Source organism: Panthera uncia, chromosome C2 (assembly GCF_023721935.1).
Source record: "Panthera uncia isolate 11264 chromosome C2, Puncia_PCG_1.0, whole genome shotgun sequence".
Lineage (NCBI taxonomy): Eukaryota > Metazoa > Chordata > Mammalia > Carnivora > Felidae > Panthera > Panthera uncia.
In genome coordinates this window covers 59709100-59729847 of record NC_064810.1, presented here as the reverse complement: position 1 = coordinate 59729847, position 20748 = coordinate 59709100, and the positions used below count along the sequence as shown (strand labels likewise).

The 20748-nt window shown below is 37.4% G+C and overlaps 1 protein-coding gene across 49 annotated transcripts in view; it reads left to right on the top strand.

Moving 5' to 3' along the window:
- Positions 1–20748, top strand: part of ZBTB20 (zinc finger and BTB domain containing 20) — a 769297-nt gene that overhangs the window by 511009 nt on the left and 237540 nt on the right. For 47 of the 49 annotated variants that reach the window (XR_007457485.1, XM_049629359.1, XM_049629402.1 and 44 more), the window contains one exon: positions 8619–8657. The exons of the other annotated variants lie outside the window; for them this stretch is intronic. The gene's annotated coding sequence lies outside the window, so the exon portion shown is untranslated. The remainder of the gene's footprint in view (positions 1–8618; positions 8658–20748) is intronic. 49 annotated transcript variants of the gene reach the window in all.

Here is a 20748-nt window from a genome sequence, read left to right as displayed (position 1 = left end):
CTAATTTTTGCAACTGTTGCCCAGGGGACACCCCTGTAACTCCTAGTCTGGAGTGCAGCAGGGATTATTATTGCAGACCCGCAAGACTGTATAGGTTTATATACTTTAGTCTGTTTGTGTGTTTTTAGATTTATTTACTTATTTTGAGAGAGAGTGGGGGCAGGGGCAGAGGAAGTGGGAGAGAAAGAATCCCAAGCAGGTTCCACACTGTCAGCACAGAGCCCGACTTGGGGCTCAAACTCATGACCCTGGGATCATGACCTGAGCTGAAATCAAGAGTCTGATACTCAACCAACCGAGCCACCCAGGTACTCCCAAAATTGATATTTAACTTTAAAAAGGATAGGCCAATAGAGGTATTATTGCTACCTGCTCTCACTCTTATTCAAGATTACAAGGTGACATATCTGACAGAATCCAAATGAACGTGGTTATCTTCTCTAGCCTTGTAGTGCAAGCTACACACTGTCAGTGCAGAGCCCAACACAGGGCTCGAACTCACAACTATGAGAACATGCCCTGAGCTGAAATCAAGAGTTGGATGCTTAACCAACTGAGCCCCCCAAGCACCCCATATATACATTAAAAGCTATTGAGTGAGGGTCTGGCTTTCAGTCATCTTGAAACTAGGTGCTCAATTAAATTCCTCCCCTGGAACACTGACAGGTCTTGTCATACCTACAACAATAGGAACATGTCAAGAAAATCAAGTGGTTAAGATAATCACAAATGCTTCAGACACAACCAAGAACTAGGGAAAAGCTAAACTTTTCCCTAAGGGTGAATCAACTAAGGGTGAAGTTGATTACCCACATAAGGCCACTCCTTCAAGACTGCGGGGGATAGCTGTTTTGCCTTATACATAAAAACAAATACAGAGAGCCATGTAAAATGAGATAATATTTCAAATGAAGAGAAAATGTTTCAAGTGATAGAAAAAGAAGAAGCCCCAGAAAAAGACCTTAATGATAGGTCAATAAGTAATCTACCTGGTCAAGAATTCAAAGCAATGGTCATTAAAGGTGACCACCAAACAGGGAGAAAGAATGGATGAACACACTGACAATTTCAGCAAAGGTGTAGATAATATAAGAAAGTACCAAACAGAACTCATAGAACTCAAGAATACAATAGCTGAACTGAAAAATTACACTATAGGGATTCAACAGCAGACTGGATGAAGCAGAAGAATGGATTAGCAAGATGGAAGACAAAGCAATGGAACTCATCCAACCAGAGCAGCAAAAATATAAAAAATTAAATGAAGACAATGTAAGGGATCTATAAGATATCAAGCAGAATAACATTTGCATTATAGGGGTCCCAGAAAAATGAAAGAGAGAAAGTAGCAGGAAACTTATTTGAAGAAATAAGAGTTGAAAATTTCCCTACCCTAGGGAAGGAAACAGACCTCCATGTCCTGGAAGCCCAGCAAGTTCAAAGTAAGATGAACCCAAAAAGATACATTCCAACACATTATAATTAAAAAGTCAGAAGTTAATGACAAATAGAGAATCTTAAAAGCAGTGAGAGAAAAAGTTACATACAAGGGAAACCCCATAAGGCTATCAGCAGATTTCTGAGTAGAAATTTTGTACACCAGAAGAGAGTGGCATGGCATATTCTCAATGTGCTGGAAGGAAAACACTTCCAACCAAGAATACTGTACCCAGCATGGTTATCATTCAGATGCAAAGGAGAGATAAAGGGTTTTCAAGACAAGAAAAGCTGAAGGAGTTTGTCACTATTAAACTGGCCTTACTATCAAGGTTTAAAGGGACTTCTTTAAGCTAAAAAGAAATACCACTAATTAATAACCAGAAAAATTATGAAACTAAAACTCTCAGTGGAAAAGATAAATATATAGTAAAGTAGCAGATTAATCATTTATAAAGATACTCTGAAGGTTAAAAGACAAAATAGTTAAATTAACTAAAGTTATAATGATTAGTTAGGGGAGACATAAATAAAAAGATATAAAATGTAACATCAAAAACATGAAACAGTAGGGAGTTAAAATATAGAGCTTTAGAATTTTATCAACTTAAATTAAACTGTTATACATATAAGTTGTTTCTGTAAGCTTCATGGTAACCACAAAGCAAAAATTTATAGCAGATACACAAAAGATTAAGAGAAAAGAATCTAAACATACCACTAAAGAAAGTCATCAAATGACAAAGGAAGAGAGCAAGAGAAGAAGAAAGGGATAGAAGAACTATAAAACAGCCAGAAAATAATTAACAAAATGGAAATAAGTACAAACCTATCACTGATTACTTTAAATGTAAATGGACTAAATTCTCCAATCAAAAGACAAAGAGTGGAAGAATTAATTAAAAAAATAAGACCCATCTATATGCTGCCTACAAGAGACTCACTTCAGTGTAAGGATACACACATACTGAAAGTAAAGGGATGGGAAGTAAAGGGTGGAAAAAGATATTCCATGCAAATAAAATGAAATGAAAGCTGGTATAGCTTTACTCATATTAGACAAGGTATACTTTAAAACAAAGAGTGTAATAAAATACAAAGAGGATCAGGGCAGTACATAATGATAAAAAAAATCAACCCAGCAAGAAGTTACACACTTGTAAATATACATGAACCCAATATAGAAGTACCAAAATATGTAAATCAAATATTAACAGACCTAAAGGAAGAAAATTGCAGCAATACAATAATAGTAGGGCACTTTAACACCCCCACCTACATCAATGAATAGATTTAGATTATCCATTAGGAAAATCAGTAAGGAAACATTGACCTTAAATAACACATTAGACCAGATGGGCTTAATAGATATATACAGAACATTCTATGCAAAAGTAGCAGAAAAAATATTCTGCTCAATTGCCCATCGAACATTCTCCAGGATAGATCATATGTTAGGCCACAAAAAAAGTCTCAGTAAATTAAAGAATACTGAAATCATATCAGAAATCTTTTTGGACCACAATGGTATCAATTACAAAACAAAAACAAAAACTGCAAAAAATACAGATACATGGAGACTGAACAACATGTTACTGAACAACTATGGAGTCATAGAAGAAACCAAAAGAGAAATCAAAAAACACCTAGAGACAAATGAAAACAGAAATATCACATACTGAAGTCTATGGAATGAAGCAAAAGTAGTTCTTAGGGAGATGTTCTTAACAACACAGTCCTCAAGAAACAAGAAAATTTTTAAATAAACAACTTTTCACACCTAAAAGAACCCATAAAAAGAACAAATGAAGCCCAGAGTTAATAGAGGGAAGGAAATAATAAAGATTGGGGCAGAAAGAAATGAAATACAGATTAAAAGGCAATGAGAGATCAATGAAACTAAGAGCTGATGCTCTGAAAAGGTAACAAAAATGACAAACCTTTGGCTAGATTCACCAAGAAAAAGAGAGAGGGTGAAAATAAATAAAATCAGAAGTTAAAGAGGAGACATCACAACTGATGCCACAGAAATACAAAGGAACATAAGATTACTGTGAACATTTTGAATGACCTAGGAGAAATGGATAGATCCCTAGAGACCTACAGTCTTCCAAGACTGAATCATGAAGAAGAATAAAATCTGAATAGACTAATTGCTAGTAATGAAATTTAATTAGTAACAAAAAGCCTCCCAAAAAACAAAAGTTCAATACCAGACAGCTTCACTGGTGAATTCTACTAAATATTCAGAGTTAATACTGATTTTTCTCAAACTCTCCCAAAAAAGAGAATAAAAGTGAACATTTCCAAACTCATTTTATGAGGCCAGCATTACCATGAAAACAAAAGCAGACACGGACACCAGGAAAAAAAGAGAGAGAGAGAGAGAGAGAGAGAGAGAAGGGGAGAGGAGAGGAGGGGAGAGAACGGGAGAGGAAAGAGGGGGAGGGGGAAAAGGGAAAGAAAGAAAGTTACAGGCCAATACCCCTGATTAACAATAAGTGCAAAAGTCTTCAATTAGATATTAGCAAACCAAATACAATAGTACATTAAAGAGATCATATCATACATCATGATCAAGTGGGATTTACTCCAAGATACAAGGATGGTTCAACATCCACAAATCAATCAACATCATACAATGTATTAACAAAATGAAGGATAAAAATCATATGACATCTCAAAAGATGCAGAGATAGCATTTAACAAAATTCAACATTCATTTGTGATAAACAGTCTCAACAAAGGGGCTATAGACCTCAACATGATAAAAACCTTCTATGACAAGTCCACAGCTAATATAATACTTAAAGGTAGAAGATAAAAGCATTTCCTCTAAGAACAGGAACAAAGCAAAGATGCCTACTCTGACTTTTATTGAACATACTATGGCAAGTCCTAGCCAGAGAAATTGATGAAGAGAAACAAATGAAAGTTATCCAACTTGGAAAGGAAGAAGTAAAATTGATGCTATTTGCAGATTCTATGCTATATATAGAAAATCCTAAAGACTCCACCAAAACAACAACAACAACAAACTATTAGAACACATAAATGAATTTAGCAAGGTTGCAGGATACAAAATCAATATACAAAATTGTTGCAGTTCCTTTTTTTAGAGAGAGAGAGAGTGGAGAGAGGCAGAAGGAGAGAAAGAGAGTGTGGAGCTTGATTTGGAGCTTGATCCCATGATCCTGGGATCATGACCTGAGCCAAGAGTCTGATGCTCAACCAGCTGAGCCATCCAGGCACCCCCAAAATTATTGCATTTCTATATACTAATAATGAACTACCAGAAACCAAAATCAAGAGAACAATACCATTCAAAACCTCATCAAAAAGAATAAAATACCTAGGAATAAATTTAACCAAGGAGGTTAAAACTGTAAGACACTTATGAAAGAAATTAAAGGAGACACAAATAAATGGAAAGGTATTCTGTGCTTGTGGATTGAGAAAATTAATATGGTTAAAATGTCCATATCACTTAAAGCAATTTATAGGTCCAGTGCAATCCCTATCAAAATTTCCATGGCATTTTTCACAGAACTGGAACAAATAATTCTAAAATTCATATAGAACCACAAAAGACCCTACCTATGTCAACCAAAGAAACCTTGAGGATGAATAACAAAGCTGGAGGGATCATGCTCCCTGATTTCAAACTTAAAAAGTTATATGATATGGCACAAAAACAGACACTCAGATCAATGGAACAGAACAGAGAACCCCCAAATGGACCCACAAATGTATGGCCAACTAATATTTGACAAAGCAGGAAAGAATATCCAATGGAATAAAGATAGTCTCTTCAGCAAGTGATGCTGGGAAAACTGGACAGCGACATGCAGAAGAATGAACCTGGACCACTTTCTTACATCATACACAAAAATAAACTCAAAATGGATGAAAGACCTAAATGTAAGACAGGAAGCCTTCAAAATCCTTGAGGAGAAAGCAGGCAAAAACCACTTTGATCTTGGCCACAGCAACTTCTTACTCAACACGTCTCTGAAGGCAAGGGAAACAAAAGCAAAAATGAACTATTGGGTCCTCATCAAAATAAAAAGTTTCTGCACAGCGAAGGAAACAACCAGCAAAACTAAAAGGCAACCGACAGAATGGGAGAAGATATTTGCAAATGACATATCAGATAAAGGGTTAGTATCCAAAATCTATAAAGAACTTATCAAACTCAACACCCAAAAAACAAATAATCCAGTGAAGAAATGGACAAAAGACATGAATAGATACTTCTTCAAAGAAGACATCCATATGGCCAACCAACACATGAAAAAATGCTCAACATCACTCATCATCAGGGAAATACAAATCAAAACCACAATGAGATACCACCTCACACCTGTCAGAATGGCCAACATTAACAGCTCAGGCAACAACAGATGTTGGTGAGGATATGGAGAAAGGGGATCTCTTTTGGTGGGAATGCAAACTGGTGCAGCCACTCTGGAAAACAGTATGGAGTTTCCTCAAAAAGTTAAAAGTAGAACTACCCTATGACCCAGCAATTGCACTACTAGGTATTTATCCAAGGGATAAAGGTATGCTGTTTCAAAGGGACACATGCACCCCAATGTTTATAGCAGCACTATCAACAATAGCCAAAGTATGGAAGGAGCCCAGATGTCCATCAATAGATGAATGGATAAAGAAGGTGTGGTATATATACACAATGGAGTATTACTTGGCAGTCGAAAAGAATGAAATCTTGCCATTTGCAACTACGTGGATGGAACTAGAGGGTATTATGCTAAGCGAAATTAGTCAGTCAGAGAAAGACAAATATCATATGACTTCACTCATAAGAGGACTTTAAGACACAGAACAGATGAACATAAGGGAAGGGAAGCAAAAATAATATAAAAACAGGGAGGGGGACAAAACATAAGAGACTCTTAAATGTGGAGAACAAACAGAGGGTTACTGGAGGGGTTGTGGGAGGGAGAATGGGCTAAATGGATAAGGGGCATTAAGGAATCTACTCCTGAAATCATTGTTGCACTATATGCTAATTTGGATGCAAATTAAAAAAATAAAATTAAAAAAAAGCTATATGATATTGGCATAAAACAGCCACATATAACAATGAAACAGAGAGCCCATAAATAAACCCACATATATAAGGCCAATTAATTACTATAAAGGAGGCAAGAATATACAATGGGAAAGGACAGTCCGTTCAGTAAATGTTGCTGGAAAACTTGACAGCTGTATGCAAATGAATGAAACTAGACCATTATCTTACATTATATACAAAAGTTAACCCAAAATGGAATAGACTTGAATCTAAGACCTGAAACCATCAAACTTCTAGAAGAAAATGTTGGCAGTAAGCTCCTTTGACATTGGTCCTAGTGATGCTGTTTGGATCTTACTCTGAAGGCAAAGGAAAACAAATGGGACTATATCAAACTAAAAAGCTTCTGCACAGTGAAAGAAACCATCAACAAATAAAATGCAGCCTACTGAATGAGAGAAGATGTTTACAAATCATATATCCAATAAGGGATTACTATCAAAATGTATAAAGAACTCGTACATTTCAATAACAAGAAAACAAACAATATAAATTTAAATGGGCAGAGGGCCTGAATAAATATTTTGTAAAGAAGATATACAGATGGATAACAGGTGCATGAAATGTTACTCAACATCACTAATCATCAGGGAGATACAAATCAAAACCACGATATTACCTTACATCTGTTACAATGACTATAATAAAAAAGACAAGAAGTAACAAGTGTTGGCTAGGATATGGAGTAAAAGGAACCTTCGTGTAATGTTGGTGGTGATGTACATTGGTATAGCCACCGTGGAAAACTGATTGTGGAGGTTCCTCAAAAAATTAAAAATAGAACTATCATATGATCCAGCAATTTCACTACTATCTATCCAAAGTATCTATCTGAGGAAAGCAAAAACACTAACACAGAAATATATATGTACCATTATCTTTACTGCAGCATTGTTTACAAGTAACCTTTCTGTATCTATAGATGTATGGATAAAAAACATGTGGTATGTAAACACAATGGAATACTACTCAGCCATAAAAAAACAATAAAATCTTACCGTTTGCAATAACAAGGATGGATCTTGAGGGTATTATGCTAAGTGAAATAAGTCAGTAAGAGAGAGACAAGTATCACATGATTCCCCTTATTTGTGCAATCTAAAAGACAAAACAAACAAAACAAAACTCAGCCTCATAAATATAGAGAAAAGGTTGGTGTTTGCCAGAGGGGAGGGGTTGAGGGTATAAAATGGGTGAAAGGGATCAAGAAGTACCAACTTCTAGTTGTAAATTAAATGGCATGAGGATATAAAGTAAAGCATAGAGAATATAGTCAATAACATGTTAATTTTGCATGGTGACAGATGATAACTAGACTTATTGTGGTGGACATTTACCAATCAAATCAAACATCAAATCACCATGTTGTGCACCTGAAACTAGTATAATAGTGTATGTCAATTATACCTCAAGAACAATAAATAAATAGGCCTCTAAAAACAGAAAATAATTTTATTTCCATGGCAGGGAATCTGATTCCTTTCATTTTATCTCCTGACATAAAGAAAGAAAAGTACCTAAGAAATCATTAAAAAGTTGATATAAAAATAAATCCTCCTTTGAATATATGAGCTATGTAACTTTATTCTCCAAGTACTTGCTAAGGTCCCAGTTACCCAAGACAGAGCCAGATGCAGGAAAATAATTCATACCAAGACCTATTGTAATGCTAGTAAAAAGGCAGTTGAAGCTTTTTGAAACCATGTTGCTGCAGGTTGAAAAAACATTAACCTATGTGCTTTTGAGTTGAAGGAAGAATTTTGTTTGTGGGCATTGGCATGATTGCTCTATGTAAAATGTGGAGGTTGCACACATCTCTAATATAGAAAAGAAAATGGGCAAGCCAGCCATATTCTAACCTTGAATATGTGGTTGCTTTTAATGACACAGTGCATCAAGGTCAAGAGAAGGTGCCCTCAGCAGATGGAAGACTTTCAAAGTGAAAAAGCTTCATTTACATTTAAAATATATTGCATTTCACATGATTTCTGAAGAATACTTGCTTGTTGTAGTTATAACCATGGCTCATTTCTGTAATCATGTGTCAAGTAACTGACTTACCTCATGTTTGTTTCTCTGGCAGGTGTTTTCTGTGGAAGGGCAGTGAAAAAGGTGGAGGAAGGTATTCTTTAATATCTTGTTATAAACCCACTAGGTGTCACTACTTTCGGTGGGACTCTGGAAAGGAAACTGTCAGAAGACACATCTGTGTCTTGGCAAAAAAACAGATATCATAGCACCTTAACTTTTAACCTCTACTATACATGAAGACCTATGTAGGAGACTTTCTCATGATTATTTGTGCCTGTAGTTCCTTTATTTTGAATTTTTTAAGATTGAGTTTTGCAATATTTATATTTGAATCCTATTTTGTTCGTAAATAGTTTACTGAAGCTATTCTAAAATATGTATCCGCCTTAACTTTTTAAATACCCAATGGAATTATTAAAGGCATTTAAGTGCTGTGGTAACATAGAATGCATTCAGAAGGTTTGATCTCACATCGTTTATCAGGTACTTTAGGGATGAGAAGCCACATACTTTCATGCCAGTGGTATGGAAACAATTTTCTTCTTTCTTTTTTCTTATCCTGCCTCTCATGTGTGTTCTTTCTCTCTTCTTGTTCTTCCTTTCTCTCCCAGTTTCATGAAAATTCATTTATCTGTGACATTTAAAGACTCTGTCTGAGAGGTGTCTGGAGCTGTGGCTGGCTGTGTACATCAATAGTTTCTTGGAATGTGGCACTCTGTCAATATTTGGGGGCCTCAGTAACCGCACTTAAATGCAGTGCCTGCCAGCGATCACTCTCTTGGTATCTCAGTAACAAGTCCGAATGAAGGGATATTAGCATGTCAAATTCTTTTACAACTGGCAAGACTTTGTTGACAGTATATGGGCATCTTGCATTTGCCTCTTGCACCTTTCTGTTTGTGTATATGATGTCACTTTTCCCTCTGTGTAAAAAAAATAGGAATCTCTGAAACATGCTATTATGAAACCAAAATAAATGGCATCATTGTACAATCTTGATTTGGTAGGTTTTATAGTATATAGCTATATGCATAGGAAACAGTCTTTATTATATTCGAGGTATTTCTTTTTTGCTTTGGTTGTATGTGGACCAAAATTATTGTTGCTATTTTATGGAAGAAATATATATGTTAAGACTTTCTAGGTGAAGTCTCCATAGTTTATGTATGAGTCTAGTGTGATAGAGATTTAGCTACATAAAAAGAAATATTAGTAGGTTGGAGAAACAAGATAATTCTTGTAAACAAAAACTGTTTACATTTTCAAACATTTCTTAGTGATCCTTTCTACTTCTCAGTGAAATGGGCCATTTATAAATTAAATCATTAAAGCATTATTTGGTCAACTTTCCCATGAACTACCCTAGATAATAGCATATTGGCCTTTCGAGGTTTGTAAGAGAGACCAATATTAGGGCAACATTTTAGTTATGGAAATACTGTGTGCTCTCAACCTGTATATAATCTTGATGATATCCTCTAATGAGAATCTGTCAGGAATCAGAACTTTAAAGAAAGGAACATGGAAGATGAGAGTTTACCAGCAAACCAGGCTTATCTTGGAGATCTACATCCAACCCAAGGTTGGGTATGGAAGGATTTGCCAAGCTTTAGGTCCTGCTCAGATTAAATAATGCAGGTTTCCTATATCCAAGAGACTATCCTGGAACTATTAATGCTCCTGGATGGAATTATTAGCTACTGCTTCCTTGGACTCATTGGACCAGCAATAACTCCTAAGTTGAATGAATTCACCCAAGCTTCATTTCATTCACAGATCTTTCCCAGTATGGATTTTCAATCCAGGTCCCTAACATATGAGTACTCACTTACCATGGGAAGTTTTCTTGTTAGGACTGAGGAAAAAAGTACCTAGTTAACAGTATTAATGTAGTTTCAATACAACTGAACACAAACTCAGGACTTCTAGGACCTCTAGTTATACTTCAGAAAAGGAAACACACATATTTATTTGCCTCATAATTATGACTCATATGTAAGGCTAAAAGTTCACTTGATCAGCTATAAATGCTGCCTCCAGATTTTATTTCATAATATATAAATCATTTTTTAACTCCAATCAGTCATCTTTTGTAGGCTGAAGGCCTCTTGGGAGTGTCATATTAAACTAGACAGCATAGATGGACAAAGAAATGTCACAAGGACTCCAACCATCAAAGATCATCTGGCAGTGTAAGGGCAGGTCTTGAATTCAAAAAAGAAAAAAATAGGCACAAGGATTGAGAGAACAGGAAAAAGAAGAGCCTAGGTATACATGGATTTGTAACATGGCCTGGATCAAGAGATTTGGTATGTTTCTTCATAATTCATTTACAAAAAAATATATAGTAACATCCACAGATGCTGATGAAGAAATAATGCTCTCCTGTCTCCTGTCTGTACTTAGATCATTTTTGTGGTCCCATAGAGGAAGAGGAAAAATCCAATATATGGCATTAATCATAAAATTTTTATACTACCAAAACTTTATTTCAAGATATAATAGAGAACATTTTCAGCACCTTCCATGGACGAATTAGAAACGTCTCTATTGCTAACAGTAAAACTCATCTGCTGGGCTTAGAGTGTAACCTCCTCTTGCTCTGGATTCAGAATCTTATGAATATACATTATATCTGTTCTTTATTATATACTGTTTGTTTAATGTTAGACACTAATCCTTTCTGGGGCAGAGAAAGAAACCAGAATAAGATGAGAATAAAGAATCGTCCTGCAGAATTTATAGCTAAGGACAGAAGGAATTTTGTTTTCTTTTGGATCACTTCAGACACATTTTGGAACTGTAGTTGAAATTTGATGGGCTGCAATTTAACCATCTCTTTTCATTAATACTAGAATGTTCTCTTGCTTAAACCAGGAAAGACTTGGATTCTTCTCCCTTAGAGATGCTAGCCACTTCTTCAGCTCTTTCTTTGCCAGTGTATATTTTGTCTACTGATCACCGAGTAAAGTGACAGAAATAAGGACTGTGGGACAGAGTGCTGAAGGAGTACCTCTGATCCCACCTAAGCAGGGAAGGCGCATTCATTGACTCTTCAGCATTGGCTACCCCTTCCAGAAAAGAAATAGCTGCCTGACTGGATGGCTAATAATCAACAGAACACTTGAATGGGTTGTTTACAAGGCCTATCTTAACATAAAGTGCAATCTTCTATTGCTATGGAGATGACCTTTGTTGGTGATAGACATCACTCAAAGAGAGATCCACAACCCCCACCCCACATGGCACAAAAAGTAAATGGGTCTATCTGGTTTTGTTAGGTCCCAGTCACAGGGACACCTTTACTCAGAAATCAGTCTCCCTCCATTTTTTAATCAATAAGTTGTCATTCTTATTTTTAGTTCATGAATGTTTGAATGATTTATAATAGTTACTCCCTCCACCCTCCTAAGAAGTCTACTTGCCAACTTTTAACTGAAAAGGACCCCATGTAAGAAGTGTTATTACTACTAAAGAAGTGATTTTTAGGACTCATCTCAAAATCTAGTTTAAAGAAAAGGCAAAAACTGAATTTCTGATGTACGTACACCAGAATGGAGACCGTTGCCTTTGTTCTTTTTGAAAAAAGTGAGCTTTTGAAATAACTATATGCTTCTCTATAATCAAAGCCCTCTTTTCCCCAATAATTACAAAGGATATACTTTTCAGTTTCTACTCAAGTAATAGTGACTTAGATGCCACCTGCTTAAATAGCAGCCATGGATCCAGTGACCATTTATGTGCCCAGAAGTAATGACTGTTCAGTTTTGTAGGTGAATCTCTTGGAATTGTGTGCTGGGAATAGACTAGATCAGGGCTTAGATTAGTTGATTAGATTAATTGTAATAGGTATAAGAATGGATTATCCTGTTAGAAAATATACACTATTAGCTTTCTATAGAATAAAATTCTATAAAAACAATAGGCTAGTCAAAAATTGAGAATAGGTTGGATTAAGAATAGATAGGACTAAGTATTTTAGAGGAAGATTCTCTAGAAATTTAATAAATGAGCTTTCCATTAAAAACATTCTTGGGGCGCCTGGGTGGCGCAGTCGGTTAAGCGTCCGACTTCAGCCAGGTCGTGATCTCGCGGTCCGTGAGTTCGAGCCCCGCGTCGGTCTCTGTGCTGACAGCTCAGAGCCTGTAGCCTGTTTCAGATTCTGTGTCTCCCTCTCTCTCTGACCCTCCCCCGTTCATGCTCTGTCTCTCTCTGTCCCAAAAATAAATAAAAAACGTTGAAAAAAAAAATTAAAAAAAAAATTCTTATATTTGTATTTAATATAATTTTAAAATAAAATCATTATAGAAATTCAAACTCTGACAAGAATGGTGCTCTGTGGCTGATCACCCAGGAAAGCTGCAGTTATGTTCTAGCTTAGCTTGTGGGTGATAATACTTCCACATTTGACTTCATTGTCCCTTCTCTGCCAAAATGAGACTCACTATTTGGGAAACTGTACCTGAAAATAGTCATTTTGATACTTCTATCTGTAAGTTATTGACATGGAAATCTAACCTCCATGCAAGGAAATGTCCCAGAAAAACCCCGGTGAACTGATTTGCCAATCCTCTGAAAATGCTAGGACATTAGGTAATATGCAATGCATACTGGTATGTTTTCTTTCTTGGCCCAATGAGAGCTCTGGTGAACTAAGGCAAAGCTAGAGTTATGATATCACTCCACTCAACTAGCAGAGCTTTGAATTTTGCCTCAAATGACAATCCACCAATAAATCATTAAAATTTCTCATTTATTGTATTTGATGCCAAGCACTTCAGAATTATCAGGAAATGTCTATGAAGGGATCAGTCAATATGGAGAAGTGTAGAAATGGTATGCCATTGGGGTCCATCCTGGATTCTGGTTTTTGATTGCCTTGATTATCTAAACACATGGTCTTCAATATGAGCAAACTCGGTGTAGTCTAAATTATTGGTAGCAGCACTTCAATATGCAAAATCAATTTTAATTTAAAATTGTATTTTAAGAAGGAATAAGAAGGGAAAAGTGATGCAAAACCACATTGATAACAGGACACCAGAAATTTTAAATGGTTGCAAATCACGATTTTAGACGTCGAGGACAGGGAATGCATGCTTTAAAGTATGGTGCTTTTATGCGCGGTGGCCAAATTACAGTAATTTGAGACTTGGGAGAGAGGACAATCATTTGAAATGGACACTCAGTAAAACAGAAAATAAACAGAATGTCATTAAATAATGGGGAGAGGTAGCATTCTTCACAGGAGGGAAAGCAAACCTCCCAAGTGGCAGTCCATTCACACCTCCCTCACTACATGTATATAAAATTTCATAATAGCTCTACTAGCTTGCATATGTTAACAGCTGCTAAACTAACACCACATACCTGAACATACATATCCACATTGCTTGCTTCCTGTGGGACTGTCTTCTTCCTCCACAAATTAAAGAGTCTGAAGGGGAAGGCATATAACTTTGTTTCTTTTGAATCTTCTTTGAAGTCTTGTATTTTCCATTACCCACCATGGTTTGGCAAATGTCACTGATGGACTGAAAATAAAGAATGACTAGTTCTGTGGGCACAATAGCATCTAGAAGTAGAGCACAGAAAGTTAATCAGGAGTGTGAAAGGTAAAACAGAAATTTAAAAATAGCTGTAATAGTGAAATTCTTAAGAAGCGTGCAGAATATAGACATTGCCACTATTTCCTCTGAGCATAGATCAGATACTTAATCATTCTTCTCTGAATTCACTAAAATTTGAAGGAACATCTTAGTGAGAAAGAGTTATAAAACCCCTCCCCCCCAATTTAAATTTAACATTTTGAGAAAAAAAAAGTTCTTTAAGGGACAAATGTCTCAAAGACATGGAGACTTTTTTGCTTATCTTAGAAAAAGGAAAGTTGAGTTACTGAGCTAATTCCAGCTTTTAAGCAAGTTAAGGGAAATAAGAAATGAGATTTTCTCTGTTTTCTTCACTGAGGATCCAGAGTAATAAAATATGCTTATCCTTATCCTGCAACAAAAAATCTTTAGGTTTGATAATGAGGTAGGATCTTGATAGTGAAGCTTCTGAATACCGAAAGGGAAGTCATGAGATTGGCTTCTGTGAGGCTCTTTAACTTAAATCGGATAGACTCCCATCTTCTGGACCAGTTTACCTGTGTCAGGGGGAAGAAAAGGAATGATTTCTCTAGGTGGTTCACATTTTTCACACGCTTCTTCTCTCCCTTTTTTTTTTTTAAAGCCACTGTTATTCAGAGGCAAAAACTGCGGGAAGCTACGGGGATTTCTAAATGTGCTTGGCAAATGGGAAAGCAATAGCAGAGCCACCAATGAATCATGAATCACACTAGATTACTCTGTGTTACATATGCTCACTTATGTAGCCATCACACTCTGTTACAATCATTTCCTATAACAATTGATTTACTACAAACTTTCAACAGTGGTTGAAAAAAAATTTGCTCGTGAACAAAGAAATTAGAGCATATTGTTCAGTGCTCTATAAAAAGGTATAGTAGACTTTTAGTGCAAAAGTTACCACATTTCACTCTCCGCTTGTTGGTGTCAGTATTCAAAGTCAAACCCATTACCATTAAACTTAAACCATCTAGGGTCTCCTGGGTGACTCAGTCGGTTGAGTGTACGACCTCAGCTCCGGTCATAATCTCATGGTTCATGGGTTTGAGCCCCCCTTCGGGCTCTGTGCTGACAGCTCAGAGCCTGGAGCCTGCTTCCAATTCTGTGTCTCCCTCTCTCTCTGCCCCTCCCCTGCTCTCACTCTGCCTCTCTCTCTCTCTCCTTCTCAAAAGTAAATAAACATTTAAAAAAATTTAGACTTAAACCATCCCCTTCCTACTGCAGTAAGTGAAATATTTTTGATTCATCTCCAAAAATATAAAGCCAATAAGTGTTGGTGGTATTTGCTATAAATAAGGGGAGAGACCCACAGAATGCAGTTAGGGAGAAGACATCCTCAATTAGAAAAGAAAAAAAATCTGCCGAACTCCTCCTATTTGCCAAGCACTCATCTAGGAACTGGAGGTTCAGAGGTAAATAAGTTTCCATCAGTAAAGAGTGCTCGCAGACTAACTGAAAACAAACAGACACATACACGGGTAACTCTAGTTAAATAGATATGTATTGGAGTAAAGGTATAAGCAAGGTACTCTATAGATTTTCCTGGGACAATTCTGGTTTGTGCCTATGGTGGTTTAATTATTCATAGGGTCCTTATATGCCCTGGTTTTGACAGTAAGTTATACGTTTACCCCATAAATAGCTATAGCCGTCAAATCTGCCTGAGGTTGTCTAGCGAGAGTTTCCACAGATTAGGACAGACAATCAAAGAGATTAAGAATGCTTTGCCACACATGTTGTCTACATTCAAATAGAAATACAAATGAAAAACTTAGTACACTGACTTTCATTTCTCCCAGCGTTGTCAGAGGAAGAAACTGGGAATTTAGCTTGTGTGAGGTGAGGAGAGAGGGAGAAGGCAGGATAATCTAAACCCACTTATTGGTATATGATATGCACAAAGTGTGTCTTTAAATGAGCCATTAAACTATTGGATCCCCTGAAGCTCTCCCAACTGAAAGGTGGTGTGAGAAAAGACTAGAAGCTATGAAGGGAATTTTAGAAAGATGGCTTAAGGTTCAACATAAGAAACCTTATTTGGTGCCATATTTTGTACAAATAGAAGGAGTCTAAAGCAGGATTGGGTTGCCTATGAGGCTGAGAGCTCTATGCCCCTGATGGTGTGCAGCTGAATGACCGTCATGAGCAAACTCAGGCATTAGGTCAAAACTCAGGCCACTGATTAGAGTTCTATACACATTGCTGATCCTATGATTTTATATTATGCATTGGGTTTTTTCGAGTAGCTTTTAAGTAAGAATCCTGCGCTTGGGGAAACCCCTAGAAGAAAAAAAAAAAGTAGAAATATCATGAAAAACAAAAGAAACGAAACAGTTTGTGAGCTAAATGCTCTTGTGACCCACTCTGAACACACACTAAAAAGAGATGAGGGAATGTCAATACAGATCTCACTGAGCTTATTCTTTGCCACTCTTACAAGGAAAGCAGCTATTTGACACATAATATTTGGAAGACATGCCTCCCTCAGAGGTCTCTACCTCTTGGACATATACTCATTTAAAGACGGAGCTGCTGCAAAGTCTTGCTTTCCAGTTTGATTTGCATAGCTCCAAGTTTCCTTCGAATGGGACCTGTAGCAAAGCTATCATTAAAGAGAAACAAAGCAGAAAACTGAACAAAGGATACATTCTGTGCAAAGTTAGAAGTTTAGACTGTTTCAGAGATCCTTGTCATGGTAAGAAAGATGTCCGCCCCTTCCCCCACCTGAAAAGAATAGCAGACAAGTGACAAAAGGAGGCTCCCTGGAGGTAACATGGGAGCAACGAGTAGGGGGACTAAAGGCTGCACACACGAAGAGAGAGAAAGGGGTTGGCATGGACACAGGAGATGCGGCCAAACACCCTGCATTCACAGCAGAGATGCGTGATTAGGTTGGAATCACTTTCGCCTCTTCCCCAGGGTATGCAAGTAGGAATAGGTCAGGCTGAGGCAAAAGGAAGGACATCCTGATGAGGCTCAGCTTTCCCAGGGGCCTACAAAGGGCGGCAACACAGCTAGAGCCAGAATAGTCTCACTGGCCCCTTTATATGAAATCTTGAATATCTACATTTACAGATTAAAATGTTTTCCAGTACACCAGAGAGAGAAAAGTCTTCTGAAGGTAGTGGAAATGACTTTAGTTCTCTAGTGGTTAAGAGTCTAAGGGCTTAAAGTGAGGAAAGTTGGTTTCAATCCTCTGCTACTTAACAGATAGATTTATGGGAAAGTATTTAAATTACTCTAAGTTTTCATTTCCACATGTTAAAAAAAATTGATAATGCATACACCACTGAGCTCTTCTAAAGATTATATTACACATGTGAATTGTGTAACACATGTAGTGTCTGGCAAATAATTATTAACAATAAAATTTTTATTCAGTGAGGACTGTTACCCATTTTCGTAACGTTTTCTGGTCACTTACACCAAACCCTGCCTCATCTTATGTCATTACTTTCTGTCTGGTCCTTGACATTCCACACTCTGTTTCAGCTTTGACCTGCTTCCCCAGATACTGTGTTATCTCCCTGCTTCAAAACTTCATGCTTCTGTTCTTTAAAAGGTATACTTACAATGGTTTGTAAATTCAGTACCAACAATGTGCAAATATTTCAAATCATAAAAAGAATACATGACTTCTAGGAAATACTGTTCTTGTTCTTGAACTCTGAAGGCACTCTTCATCTTTTATAACATTGACCCTGAGCCCATTCATGTCAAGTGAACAAGATATTATTTTATACTGTCTTCCTGGGAGGTTAAAATGACTCACCAAAAGTCACTCAGTGATCTCAGATGAGGAATCCAATGAATCAATCTAGAAATCTTGATCTAAAATCTGCCAGGGTCTCCGTTTACTGAGAAAAAGTCAGCCTAGAGAGGATGACCCCCAGGAAATGTTATATTCTGTTATTAGTTTTTACCACATGCTTAAAATGTTTTCTGGATTTGGACTTGCCCTCTGATTACCCACAGGATACAGGGAGAAAGCTGTGTCAGTTCCCTTCTCAACAGCTAAAGCAGTCCTTGTCACCAAAACTATCATATGTTAGATCACATGTCAGTGTCTGTGACATAGTCAGGCCTTGGCTTCCCAGGATCTACTCATTACAAGTGAGTTTATGTGCCTTGAAGCATATGGCCTTGATATATGATCCCAGAGCAAAAGAGCAAGGTATTTCAAGCTGGCCACAATTTTATTGACTCTCACAGGCTTTCTTTGTAGTCATTCCAATAAACTAGACAAGAAATTTCTGATGCTCCAAGCTATCCAGTCTGCAGGACTCCATTTCATGATTCAGAGTCCAACTAAACAACTCAAGAGTACTTTTGTGTGACACTGTGACCACAGGAATAAATAATTGCTTAGTAATTCTCTTTGAGGCAGAAAATTCTAAACATGGAGGAACCATTTCCCCTTAATGGGAGCCAGAAATCCTGTAAGTGCTTGAAATGGCATTCACAAGTCTGAATGGTAAACAGATAAAAACAGGAGCGCACCAGTTGCACAAATGACTTGCTTGTCACAAACTTGTCATTGCAGTAATCTAACATTTCTTTCACAGAGCCCGATGGAAAGGATGGAACAAACAGGCCCTGCTGACGTTTTGGCTCTGCTAAGCCTTCCTCGGAGCTAAAGCATCTGCAGCATCTTCCTGTTCTAGACCCTTTATCTGCTGAAGTTAGCTGATACTGTGCATGTCAAAGAAATGTTTGACTATTGCATTAACAAGTTGATGACAAGCAAGTTATTCCTGCAACTGAAATACTGCTGCTTTTAGCAGGCTGCCATCTTGACCTTCATCTTATTCTACAGAAGAACCCTAACAGAGCGGAGCACTAGGGAGATACCAGTGTTGTTGCCCCAGGCTGTACAGATAAACAAGGACCACCTGTTCAGAACTTAGGTGCAGCAGTATAGGGGACACACCAGGCAGTTCCGTCAGGGTTATGGGTAGGATTTCCTGGGAAACTGTAAATGTTGCAAACACGTTGCACTGTCCCAAGGAGTCTCTTGCTGGGATAAAGGGAGATGCACAGAGATTTCATTTCCTACTGCACCTCTTCCGTTCCCCACACACGTGTGCACATGCAGACCTGTATATACTTCATAAAATATTAATAGCTGGGAAAGTTAATGAAAAGTGTATGCCAGCTTCAAACATAGTTTTTGCCAGTTCTTGGAGTTCCCCCTATTAGCGGCCTCTCCTAACCTCCTCCCCATTCAGAATAGCATCTGGAACTATCTAAACCTAGTCAGAGCCATGCTCTTATCCCTGAAAAGTGAGGAATGTCCGTTGGCCTCCTTGCAGACACTTTCATTAGCCCTCTCTAACACACTCCCCGTTGATCTCCAACCTCAGCTGCCAGCAGGGAGTGCTCACACACTGTGCAACTTCCAACTCTTGCCTTACTGTTTGTGTAGCCCTCCTCCCGTGGGGGACCCACCCTTGAGCTTCCTTGAGTGTGCAGTGTGGTGGGTCTCAGGCTTATCAGCACACAGAGCTGAGCGGTAGCCTGTAACTGGAGACTTGCCTGTTGCATTCTGCCTCTGCTGGTGCCTTGGGCATACCAGCCCTTGAACAATGGAGCATTGGCCCTAAGACTTTGGCCTTTTCATAGAGCTGAGCTTCTCTTATTCATCAAGGTGTCAGGTGCCCTGGATTCCGTTTAGACCCTTGGTTAAAGGTGCAATGATACTGTCTTGTCTGGTTTAACTATCGATGAGAAGAACTCGCATTCTCAGACTTATTTTCTGGCTGTTGCCTCAGGTGCTTTCATTTTTAACCATCTTGTGTAAAAATGGTTATCGTCGTTCAGCCACGGGAACCCATATTTCTTGCCAAAGTAGTGATGGGGCTTACCTTTCTTTTAGATTTGGCAAATTGACCACAGTACTGTCTCCCAGATGAAATGTTCTACTCCCATCCCAAATATCTCATGCTGCAATCGATACCTCAGCTTTGTTACCTCAGAAGACAGGTGGGAAGGGTGTGAGGCAGGGTCCTACGTTTTACACAGGGAAGGATCTGTCCCCAGAAAAGGAGGAGGAAGTAGTTTGAGGTTGGGGCACTTACATTTTCTGAAAAAGAACACCTGTAAGCAAATTATTTGAATTTTAAATGGAATTTTAGTGACTTTTTCTTTGTTTTTTAAAGTTCCTTAATAGGATTTCTGTAATGATTTTGTGTTTTCCTTTTTAATAGAACTTAAATGGCAAAGAAATAGTATGCTGTTTTTGATTCAGGAAAAAAATAAAAATCTTTTTTATGGGAATTCTCTTTTTAAATACACATTAGGGAATAGATAATGGTACCAACAATAAAAAACGTACCCTCTTCCTATTCAGAGTGATAGCTGATTAGTGTATGTGTATGTGTATGTGTTTTTAATATATATTTACTTACTTATTTGATTATTTGTCTATTTATTTTAAGAAAGAAAGGAAGAAATAAAAGAAAAATTCTTTTGCTGGAGTAACCTCATTAAATTCATAGGATTTTAGGGCTGGAAAGGAACTTGATGATAGTGACTTTGTGTCATACTCACGCTTGA